Source organism: Hibiscus syriacus, unplaced genomic scaffold, assembly GCF_006381635.1.
Source record: "Hibiscus syriacus cultivar Baekdansim isolate YM2019G1 unplaced genomic scaffold, ASM638163v2 tig00002840_pilon, whole genome shotgun sequence".
In the NCBI taxonomy this organism is placed as follows: Eukaryota; Viridiplantae; Streptophyta; class Magnoliopsida; order Malvales; family Malvaceae; genus Hibiscus; species Hibiscus syriacus.
In genome coordinates this window covers 3,012,189-3,025,554 of record NW_024061947.1, presented here as the reverse complement: position 1 = coordinate 3,025,554, position 13,366 = coordinate 3,012,189, and positions in this window count along the sequence as shown.

Genomic DNA, 13,366 nt, shown 5'->3' with positions numbered 1-13,366 from the left:
AACAAGAACAAAGAAACTAAAGAACTCAGAAAGAATAGAGCAAATGCCTCAGAGCTTTATTACTCTCTCACAAAGAGAAGAATGGAATTGGGTGATTACAAATGAGGAGGAGAGCTCTCTATTTATAGTTGAGCTCCCTCTCAATCAATGGCCTAGATCATTTTACATCAACGGCTAAGATTTGCCCAATTAATGACAAATCCCCTAAATCAAGGAATTACAACCAAATCCTTCCTAATTACATCCATTAGTAGGATTCTTTCCTTGGATAGGTGTTCACACTGGATATAGTAAGATTTTCCCTCAATATCTTCCTGATTTTATTGCCTCTTGCCATATTTACCGAGCTTCTGTGATCATCTTCAGATATGATGCCACTTTCCTTTTCTGCACGGCCAATGTGAACGGGCTCCATAGCATTCTCCAAGCGATGGGCCAAGTCTGGTGGCTTTGGCAAGCCCGATAACTATCTTGAGATTCCTTTTCGGACTCTTGCACCAATGTTTTAGCAAGCCCGATCCTCTGTCTTGAACCTCTCTGTCGGACACTTGCACCAGTGTCTCGGACCCAAGTTCCTAGCCCGTGACATAATAAGGAACCGTCTTAGGACTAAAAAACGTCGATATGTGCCGAGTGCTGCCGAGGGTGGACTCCTAGTGAGTATTCAAAAACAAATTCCCATGATTTGTTGTCTATTATCTTGGAATATGAAGGGCTTCGGTCAGAATGAGAAGCTTAGGGCAATCAATAGGATCATTCGCTTAAATAAGCCGCAAATAGTATTTCTTCAAGAGTCGAAACTATCAGTGTTAAAACCACAGTTGATAAAATAGGTTGTGGGGATCTAATGCCGGTAATATTATGTTGTCTGCTTCCGACGCTGCAACATGATGTTTTATCTCTTTACAAGATCCAAACTTTTTTAGGATCGAAAGCAAAATTGTCAATCCCAGATTTATTCCGTTGATTGGGATGCTTACTGAGAAGAGATTAAAGTTCGGTTTATTAAATGTGTACGCTCCAAATGAAGTCAGAGAAAAAAGGGTTTTGTAGAATTGATTTTAGATCTGTTGGAGTCGCATAATGTTTCGGTTATCATGGGATGAGACTTTAACCAAGTCAGATCAACTAGTGAAAAGATTGGAGTCTAGTTCAATGAGCAAGCTGCAAAAAATTTTAGGGATTTCATCCATTTGAACAGCCTAGCCTAATTGATCTTCCCTTGTCTGGAAGTTCAGTTGTGTGGCTAAGGGGAGGTTTCAATGTCGTTGCATCTAGATTGGATCGTTTCTTAGTATCGTAGAGTATATTGAACATTTTCCCTTTTTTGAAGTAATTTGTACTGCAGAGTGGCATATCTGATCACAAATAGGTTTCATTGAAAGAGGCGAAGATCCTTTCAATTTTTTCGTGTTAGGCTGATAAACCAAGCTATGGTGAAGTCGTCAATAAGGCTATAGTCAAAAAATAGGGGACGGGGGTGATTAACCTGCTTCAAGCAATTAGGATTGCGTCAAAATCATGGTATATTGATTACAGGGACAACGCTGATGTTATTGGGGAAGAATTGGAAGAAAAGTTAGAACACCTTGAGTTGGATCTAGTAAAGGCTGGCGATCCATCAGAAATATGGAAACATATTTGTGCTAATGGCTTCAAAAATCCCGCCTCAAATCAAATGGTTCAAAGAGGGTGACAAGAATACAAAGTATTTTCACGCAGTAGCTTCATAGAGAAACCAGATCAACCACATCTCATCTATTCGAATGGGCAGCCATATTATTACCGATCCAAAGGAAATTTTCAGCTCTTTTGAGAGCCATTTTCGAAAGACTTTCAACGAGAATGGAACATTTCCTGTTAAGAAATTTGTGTGGGATTTTAAGAGACTAATCGAAGTGCCCTTGAAGCTCTTTCCTCGGAAGAGGAAGTGTGGGAAACTATCAGATTGGCAGACGGATCTCAGGCTCCAGGTCCTGATGGGTTTAACTTGGATTTCTTTAAGAAGTTTTGGAGCAACCTCAAAGGAAAAGCGTTGGAATTCTTTGAAAATCTGTCTGAAGAGGATATTCGACATCTCGTTTAACCATTCATTCATATTGCTCATTCTGAAGTTATTGGTGTCGGAGGTCATCGATGATTTTAGACCAATTAGTTTGGTGGGGAGTATGTACAAAATTGTAGCTCGAGTTCTGTTAAGGAGATTGACAAGATGCATCAATGTAGTCGTTGGGAATACTCAATTCACCTTCATCTCTGGTAAACAGATATCAGACTGCTCATAGTACAAACGAGGTAGTTGACTTCTTGAGAAACAATAACATGGAAGCGGTCATGTTAAAAGTTGATTTTCGAAAGGCGTACGATACTACAGATTGGTCATTCCTGGATCTTATCCTACAAAGTAAAGGCTTTGGAGCTAAATGGCATAAATGGGTGAGCTTATGTGCTTCTACAACTTCAATTTTGTTATTGCTAAATGGATCTCCATCAGGCATGTTTAAAATTAGAAGCGTCAAGGCTGTCATTTATCCCCGTTTTTGTTCAACATAATGGGCGAAGCTCTTAGCCTCCTAATATTCAAAGCTACTGATATGGGATTTCTAAAGGGTATGACAGTTGGAGCTGATGGTTTAGAATTGTCTCACTTATAGTTTATAGACGATCTGGTTATGTTTTTGGAAGCTTCAAAACGTACTGTAGTGAACACAGAGAGTTTTGAGAATTTTGAGATTGCATCAGGACTTAAGCTCAATATGAAAAAGACGAAGCTACTTGGTATTAATTCAGATAGCAGTCTGCTATCTAATTGGGCGGATCCGATTAAATGCGCGGTTGAGTCATTTCCAGCCTCTTCCCTCGATTTACCATTGGGGCACAACCAAAATTCTTTAGCTATGTGGCAGCCTGTCACAGAGAAATCTAGTCTAGGTTGGACGGGTGGAAAGGCCAACACCTTTCGTTCGGTGGAAGATTAACATTGGCAAAATCAATGCTTTCCAACCTTCCAGTATATTACATCTCGTTATTTCAATTACATGTGTTGATCCTTCAAAGATAAATAAGATTGCGGTGAGCTTTATTTGGGGAGTATCTAATAAGCGGTCGATCCATTAGGTTAGTTAGGGGAAAATGGATATACCTAAAATGTTCGGAGGGCTTGGAATCCTTGACATAAACATTTGCAATTGATCTCTCCTTAATAAATAGATTTCGAGATATGAAACGAAACCCAACAGTCTTTGGAAGAAAATTGCGGATATAAAATCAAAGTCTGACAAGATGCTTTGTCCCCAATGCATCTTATGGAAGAAAATGTCGTGGATTTGAAGGAATATATATCGTCCTCTCCAAGAGCACAATAATCATTTCACTCGGAACTTGCAAATGAAACTCGGTGACTAACTGTACATTGATTGGCACGATTGTTGGGCTGGACCCATGACTTTGAAAGATGTGTTTCCACGAATTTTTGCCCTCGCAGTCAAAAAGAAAGGTAAGGTGGGTGAATTTGGAAAGCTCGACAACGGCAAATGGGAGTGGAACATTCAAACTCAAAGAAGGTTTTTTGGATGGGAATCTGATCGCTAGGAAGAATTTATGGATGTTATTTCTAGCACTTCGAGAAGTTCTGTTAGCAAAGATTATGTGAGGTGGTATGGAGCCTCGAACGAGCTTTATTCACCTAAAGCGTTTTGTGTAAAGTCATTCCCAGCAAATCAAATATGGGTAATGTCAGAAACTTTTTTTTTTTGGGAAAGTTGTGGCCCTCCAAAAGTGGACTATTTTATTAGAGAATGGTCTAAAATTGTAATACCATGAATACAAGGCTAGTAGTTTCATGTTAATTCAATAATTTATTTAATAGATTTATTATAACATGAAGTTGTATTGGTTCAAATTTGGGATCAATCGGGTAAAAAATAAGCTTTACTAGAGGTAAAAAGAGGATTTTTAAGCTTAGGATGAAAGTACATGGACCTAGAGTGTTATTTACTCATTGGGAAATACATGGCAGATTTGAATTTTGGGTGACATAGACGTCCATTTTAGGCTAAAAAGCAGAAAAAGTTTTTCCCTTCATTTATTCAATTTTCCCAATTTTATCTTCTTCGTCTCTATTTGGTCTTCCTATTCTTCTTATTCTTTTTCATACTCTCTTAAACAAGAACAAGAAAAAGGTCTCACCTTTCTTCATCTTCATCTTTAATCCGAAAATCTAGAAGTAAGATTCTTAATCTAGAGTTTATGAACTTTATGAAAACCTCATCATCTCCATAAATGGTGTTCTTGAGTTCTCATGGGGTTTTGGGAGGATTTGAGCTCCAAAGGCTTCTCTCATGGTTTCTATCCGATTTTAATGTGTTATAGTCATTGTTTAACATCTAGTCTCATTTATTTTCATGTTAGAATTGTTTGATGGAATTTAAGTGGTGGAAGAGTGGTACAAGAACCCTCCAAAGAGTAAAGAAATGATAATGTTGGTTCTTGGAGGATCTAGAAGGGTATTTGGGTAGCTAGGAACTGATGTAACATACTATAACTCTTCCTTACTACCTATATATCATCTACATGAGTTTGCTTGCTTGTATTGTAATACCCTAAACCCGATTGGGCCTAAAGTGCCACACTGGGCTACCGAGGCAGCCCCTGATTTGCAAAACCTATTCATTTTCCTTCAAAATACACCAAATGGTATCATAAATAAAACATAAATAATTGATATAAAACATTTTTGCAAAATCAGAGCTCCGTGAAACAAGATTTAAATCAAAATATTATAAATTCTTTCTTATAAATCTGAATACAATAATAAGGGTCATATGAATACTCACTAAAGCTACAGTACAATACTATAAAGGGAAATGTCGAAAGTCTTACCACGACGATGCTCCTTAAACTGCCCAATCTACAGGCTTGCCAACTGAAAGCATTCGAAGGATGAGCTTACAAAGCTCAGCAGTATAATTGCTAATCTACAACAACATAAAAATTTAATACACGCAAGCATGCTGAAGACGTGGCTCTAAGCAGTAGGTTCATGCATGATCTAGATCAAGTGCTACCTACTTAAGGTTTATATGTTCTATCTATAAAGTAGGGGTCTCACCAAGAGTACACCTTTACGGGTCTCTAACCCTAATAATTGTAACTGCTACGCATTTTCTAAATGTGACACTGAGACTCGTGTACATTATTTGAATGCAAACCTGATTGTACTGTGCATTATCTAAATGCAACACTGACTCTGCTGTGATAATATCTAGAATCACGTAGCATCAGATACTAACCTACTGGAAGGGAGTACCGGTATCACATAGCATCGATAAAGTCTCCTCTAATCTACTGGATGATCACCTGATATAACATAGCATCAGGTAGACCATCGAAAAGAAATCCCTGTATCACATAGCATCAGATATTCCCATTCAACTGAAGCATTAGCTTGGTATATTACACAACATTAAGCCAAGCTTTTCTGATAACAGAAGTCCTAGAATGATGCAACTACACATGCATATCAAGGCCCAAAGGCCATACAACATTGACACCGCTAACCCACTCCTTATGAGTTTTCGAGCCTAACGACCTAGCTAGCTCCTAAAGTGTCTCGCTCACTGACAATGGCCCACTAGGGCAACTAAGGTAACCTGGCTATACCCTAGCTTAGCTGGACTTACTAAAGTGAGGTCGTCCTCTCGCTAGCTTCTATCTCACTCGTTCTCTCTTCTAGAACGTTATTCGAAGGCTTATTAGTCTGTTAATATTGTTATTATTAAGGTACTCTATGCTAGTCGTTCATTATTTAAGGGTGTTTTAATCATTCTCTACCTCTAGTGAAGTTGTATCGGGGTTTTTATGACAATTTTTATGGTTGTTGTTCATTGGTTGTACTATTCGATAGCCCGACAACTGACTTGGGTTCAACTCTGAGTAGCGACACTGTAGTCTCTCTTGCTATGTTTTCCTTTAATTCACCCTCGAGTTAGAGGGACGACTGTACGCCCACTATTCACTAATATTCTCGTAGTACATGATTCATATATTTCATAGTTTGATTAATTCATTATACCGCTTGTCGGTATATTCTCTATAATGATCATTCATTCTTAGTTAATCACTATGAAGCCTATAAGGGTAATTTGGTAATTTTAGTCCCTAAAGGCATTTTAGTCATTCTCACATACCTAGATAGATGCCGATCTCAAATGTTATTAAGCTCCTCAATATTGAGTCTATTCGACATCTTGAAGTCACTTAACCACTTTGCGTATTGATACCAAACCTATAGTATAATTACCCGTTCATCGATATGGAGACCAGTCATTATGTATGGAGACAAGTCCTTCGGTATGGAGAACAATCCTTTGGTATGGAGTCCAAACAGTCTCGAGACCAAATATTCGTTCTCGATACTACAACCCTCAGTATCGATACCAAGGTTTCAATATCGATACTACTCTCTGCCATAAACCCTAATTTTCCCTCATTATTTATTGTGACAATTTTTTCTGTCATAATTACTAAAAGTTTTAGTTACAAAATTTGTCACTATGCCTTTAATTTGGCACCCAAAAAAATGGAGGGAAACATTTGTGACAAAAATTAGTAATAAAATTTATTTTTTCACCATATGTTACACATGTTTGCTGATCGTGACAAATTATTATGATGATTTTAACTTTTTTCATAATTGTATATCTTTTTTTTAATTTAATGCGACGATTATTTATTTTCTCACCAAAAAACTATTAATAGTGACAAAAATAATTTTGACAAAATTAAATTTGTCACAATAGTAGAAATTTCTTATAGTGTGGATAAAACCCCATTTTCCTTAACTATAATTAAACCAAGACTTTGATTTAATAAAACGACGTTGCTAGGGCGATTATGAACGAAAATGATACATGAAAAAGGCTTGAACTCTTACTTTGGCTTGACCTTGAAGAGAAAGAGGAGGAGAAGAAGAAAAATGGAAGAAAAAGAAGAGGAAGAGGAAAACCCCAAGTCCAAAAAGCTATAAATCCCCATATTATATCTTGAAATTTCCATAAATGGTATAATTACTCATTTGGTCTCTTACAATTTATCTTATAATTAAAAATCCCCTTTTTATATCTAATTGGGCCCAAATCTAACCCAATTAAACCTAACAATTTAAACCATGAAATCTACGAGGTCCACTTACCTCTCGGGTAAACCTGAAACTACTAGCCCATAATTTAGGGTGTTACAACTCTCCATTTCTTAAAAAAAAATTTGTCCTCGAAATTTACTTGGATTTAATAGTGACCTATTCTTAAGTCCAACACCTAGAAATCTCGAATTGACTAAACTTAATCAAAATTGATTCTTAAGGAAGAAGTCCTCACAGTCTAACGTACAGCTCAAAACTCAAAAAATTGATCTACGACTTCCTGAGGGCACTACCAATGTTGGACTTTAACGAAAACCTTCGAGAGGCACGAAATTAAAGAAGTCACATTTTTTCTATTCAATACTGACTACTAAATATATAATGATAATTCTTGAATTCCTTCTATGTTTCTGTTGTGCAACTCCAATTCAATACTCATCCATAGTAACTTATTGTTTCTCGTATACCATACGATACGCTCTACTCACCTTCTCGAATGCCTAGGGCGCTCACAACTAGAAATCAGCCACTTGATGAATGAAAATAGCAATATCTAGCTCTCCTAGATAGCATACAATACAAACAAAGATATCTCGTAATTGTATTTTGACTTAAGGGTTCTGAGCTATTCGATGACAGCTATCGCTAGTCATATGACGATTAACGCACTTGATTTTCTTAAATCTGAAGCAACCAAAGTTTGTGATATTATGCCATGTTGAATACCACTGGTATGATGTATATAGCTCGCACTCTTATACCACACGAAGATACTACTGACGAGGCTTGGCTTACTTAGCTGACTCACTTACTGCTCGTGCACAAATGCACACTGATAAAATCAAAGGGATCTTTGTACCTCGAGACTCATAACTCATTACCTGATCTATAGTACTCTTAAAACTTAGGGTGAGATCTAGAACTACTACATCGAACATATACTCTTCTAACTTACTCCTCAAGAGTACTTGGAACATCTACACCCAGTTAGCAACTTAAGTGTTTTGGCATTAACTGAGATATATCTAGTTGTTCATGACAAAAAGGTGATTTTTTATATTGGTGGGAGAAACTTGTACACCCTTAACACTCCCATAGAGGTCTCTACCTCCATGCCTAAACCTGGGATTATTAATTCTCTACGAGTCGATCACACAAACCATCTGCTTACAATACAAAGAGTATCATATAGTCTCGTATCTAACAATACCATGTGCAAAGATGGTCCATAAAGGATCACTCAAGGGTGGAAGATTTTACGACTGCATATTTCTTAGGGTTTTCTTTCAACTCAACAAGCAACAACTTTTTCGTACCTATAATGTCATCATATGTCTCTGAGCTTGCATTCTGAAATCCGAGAAACACTTGCTCTAACAACTTTATTTTGATTGTCTAATGAGCCTAACTTAACTCTTTGAAGAATATTTAAGTTTTATCTATTAAAGTCTACATATTAGCCACTTGGATCTTCACTCACAGATTCTCTACCTGAATACGCTTTCTACTATATCCATTGTCATCGTAAAAGAATACATGCTCTTACACCTACTGATGCAACATGAAAAACTGAGGTAGCTGAAAACATACCAGACATCTCATTTGAACTATGACAATCTCTCGCGACGTGCCCCAAATATATGTATCTGTAGCACTTCCTAGAGAGTCTAAATCACCTTCATCTATGTTTCTTACCACAATTCTCGTACTCTAAATGCTCTAAAACTATATTAGAGTTCTCAACACCTGCCACAAACTATGAAACTGATGGTCTCCTATGATACCTTACATCTAAACTTTGACTTGATAGGAGTGACAAAGGTGATGCCACTATTCTTTGCTTACACGAATATCTGTCTCTTTTGGCCACTAACTGAGGAAAATCCACTGATACATAAGTCCTCATTCTTGGACCGCTTGATTTACCCAACAAGTTTTTCCTCACGTTCTACACCCTTTCCACGGCCTTAGCCTACCGTGTCAACTATAAAAACACTCTAGGCGGGTTTGTCACCAACTGCTTAAGGATGTCAAGATGAAGTCCCTCTAGGAATCTCTTGCATATCAAAGATTCAATCGTAACTAACTCGGGATCATAACGGCTCAACTAGAGGAAATATCTATTTTACTCGATCGCTAAACGATCTCCCTGAACTAGCTGAGAGAACTACATCCTTAAACCATCTACATACACCTAACTGATATACTTGCCTCTAAACTCCTCTAGGAATTGATCCCACATTGGCACCTTCGGCTATAAAGCCATCTCTACAGTCTCTCACTAATCGATAGCATTACCCTTGAGAAAAACGGTGATGTACTCTAACTTACCCTCTGGGGTGAGGTAAAGCTACCTCAAGGTCCTCATGATCTCTCTTAACCACTAATATATTGAAATCAGATCATCATTGCTTGAACCATAGAAGTCGATTGTCTTATACCTCCTCAGCCTCTCTAGTAGGATCTCTGTCGGTACTAACGTACTCTGACTAGCTGGATGAACAGTCTGCACTCTAGGAATGACATTCACCATCTCTTTGAGAGTGGAGGTTAAACCTCTAAAGAAGGTCGTCTCTGTGACTCCTACGTCTAACGAAAACCCCTGATCCTTTACCCCAGGTAGGAACTCCTCAATAACGTTATCTGGATGAGAGCTTCAGGTCTCCATCTTATCCTTAAAACCACGCTCAGAACTATCAGCTATCGCCACGCTCTACAACACATATTTAAAAAGGAAGCACCATCAGGATTCTAGACTTATACAAGTAATTTAAGTACTTAGGGGCATGTATTCACTGTCACCTTACTAAAATAGATATTTTGGTCCTAGGAATAACTTAACCTGATGCTCTGATACCACTAAATATAATACCCTAAACCTAATTGAGCCTAAAGTACCACATTGGCCTACCGAGGCAACCCCTGTAAAACTTGTTCATTTTTCTTTAAAACATACCAAATGGTGTCATAAATAAAACATAAATAACTAATATAAACATTCTACAAAATTGGAGCTCCATGACACAAGATTTAAATCAAAATATTATAAATTCTTTTTTATTAATATGAATACAATAATAAAGATCCTATGAATACGCATGCCCACTAAAGCTATAGTACAGTACTCTGAAAGGGGATGCTAGAAGTCTTACTACAATAGTGCTCCTCGAACTGCCCAATCTATAGACTTGCCAATAGAAAACATCCACAGGCTGAGCTTACAAAGCCCAACACTAAAATATTTAATCTAGAGCATCATAAGAATTTCATAAACGCAAACATATTGAAGATGTGGCTCTAAGCAGTAGGTTCATGCATAATCTAAATCAAGTGCTATCTACTTAAGGCTTTGTTGTTCTATCTCTGAAGTAGGGGTATCACCATGAGTACACCTCTAAAGCTCTCTAACACTCTAAAGCTCTCTAACACTAATAACTGTAACTACTACGCATTATCTAAATACGACACTGAGACTCATATACATTATTTAAATGCAAACCTAATTGTACTATGCATTATATAAATGCAACATTGAATCTGCTATGGTACTATCTAGTATCACATATCATCAAATATCTAAATATGGTAATTCTTGTGTTGACAAGAATAGAGAAAATATGAAAAAGATAACAATGTTTGTCTGACTCACTCTTTTGTTATGAGACTTGATATTGAAGACGACACTATTCATCTGCGATGAAGAGTTATGGCCGTGTTTAGGTAATTTTGGAGATAACACGGTTCCTACGTGATGAGGAAGTCTAGCTATCTAAGGGTGACACGACTCCTACGTGATGAAGAGATATGGTCGGTGGATGACACTGTTCCTACGTGATGAGGATGACTAGCCATCTTCAGGGATGATGATAACACGGTTCCTACTTGATGAGGACGGTTGGTTATTTAAGGTTATCGCGACTCCTACAAGATGAAGAGATATGGTCGGTGGATGACATTGTTCCTACGTGATGAGGAAGACTGGACATCTGTAGGGATGATGATAACACGTTTTCTACGTGATGAGGATGACTGGTTATCTAAGGTTGATGCGGCTCCTACGTGATGAGGAGATATGGTCGGTGGATGACACAATTCCTACGTGATAAGGACGGCTGGCCATCTTAGGGATAATTTGTTTCAAGGGAAACAGACTCAAAGATTTTTTTTGTTTCAAGAGAAACTGTCTCAAGAGAGACAAAATTTTGTTTCAAGGGAAACAGACTTAAAGATTTTTGTTTCAAGAGAAACTATCTCAAGAGAGACAAAACTTTGTTTCAAGGGAAACATACTCAAAGATTTTTGTTTCAAGAGAAACTGTCTCAAGAGAGACAAAACTTTGTTTCAAGGGAAACAGACTCAAAGATTTTTGTTTCAAGAGAAATTATCTCAAGAGAGACAAAACTTTGTTTCAAGGGAAACAGACTCAAAGATTTTTGTTTCAAGAGAGACAAAACTTTGTTTCAAGGTAAACAGACTCAAAGATTTTTTTTGTTTGTTTGTTTTTTTGTGTGTTTCAAGAGAAACTGTCTCAAGAGAGACAAAACTTTGTTTTAAGAGAAATTTCCCCAAGCGAGACAAATTTGTTTTAAAAGAAACAATCTCAAGTGAGATTAATTTTGTTTCAAGTAAAACAACTTTGAAATTTATGTTCCAAAGGAAACTATCTCAAGTGAGGCAAAATTTATTTTTAAGAAAAGTAATCTCAAATGTTTGTGTCTTGAGGAAGACTGTCTCAAGTGAGACGAATTTTTTTTAGAAAAACAATCTCAAGTGAAATGAACTTTGTTTCAAGTGAAACAAATTCAAAATGTACATCTTAAGGGAGAATTGTCTCAAGCGAGATGGAATTTATTTTTAGAGAAAACAATCTCAAGTGAGATTAATTTTGTTTCAAGTGAAGCAATTTTAAAATTTGTAACTCAAAGGAAAAATGTTTCAAGCGAGACGAAATTTATTTTGAGAGAAATTATCTTAAGAGAGACAAAACTTTGTTTCGAGAGAAACGATCTCAAAGGCGACAGACAGCCTGCTTGTTCTTGCATGTTGAGAAAATTCCTTCTGAAGATCTGATCGTTAACTTCAGGATGTTGAATCTGTAGATGACATTGTTTCTCCATGTAAAGACATCTGGTCATTTCTGAACTTTTATTTCCTGAAAGATCAATAAATGAAAATGCATTTATGAATGACTATCTTGGATGTTATGATGGATGCCAAGATGAAGTTTATTTTATGACTTAATAAATTTTTGAATTTGTCCTCATAAGAGGGAAAATGTCTCTTTAGCAAAATTTCAAGTTAAATTTTTAAAAGTATCCTCATGAGAGGGAAAATCAAAGTCTTCATTGCGTGATGATGAATGTATGATGTAAAGATGCAAACTCATGTAACATGTATGTATATATTGATGTATTTTTTCCTGGTTAATGGTGGAAATGATTGCATTGGCAGTCTTCATTCTATCCCTGATTCAGTTGTCTTCATTTTCCACCAGGTCTTGCAAACTTTGACCCGAGATAATTTGTTTTCCTGGCCCCATCAAATTTCTCCCCATTAGTTCGGCTTCCCTTGCCTCAGCTTCGATCATGAGCTTTGGAAAGATATTTGTTGAATTCCAAGATATGCTTCCAGAGAGATTATCTTGTTTGAAAATATTTTTAGTCCTTTGAAAAAAAACTTGATAAAAAAAGAAAATGTGAATTTTTTTATTGTCAAATGAACTAAAATAATGCCCCATCTTCGGTCTCACAATTGAAGCAAATCACAAAACATGAGTTCATTGAATACCAAAAGAATCAACTGCTTTTTTAATCTTTCATAGTTGCAAATATTTGACAAATGTCAAGATCGACAGGTTGGTTTTGAGGTTAGCTATCTACATTTTGTGGTTTGTTTCATCGATTCTTCTTTTTCCTTTTTTCGGTCATCGTAAAAATTAGGACATGCCCCTCTTTCTTGGTTTGGCGTTTTAATCGGAGGCAGACAAAATAACGCAACTAGCATAGTCAATTGCTAGACTTTTTAGAACACTTCTATTTCAGAGCTCTGAAATCTTCCATTTGTTCAAGCTTTGTAGACTCTTCTAGCCAAAGCAGTGCAAAAATATCGGTCTAAAAATGAGATTTCTAAGTGCTCGTGTGAATTCGACTATAACAGGTGTTCCTCCACTCCCTTACTCCATATTCACCGAAACTCCTTATTTAGTAAATTTGATTTAATTTGTCA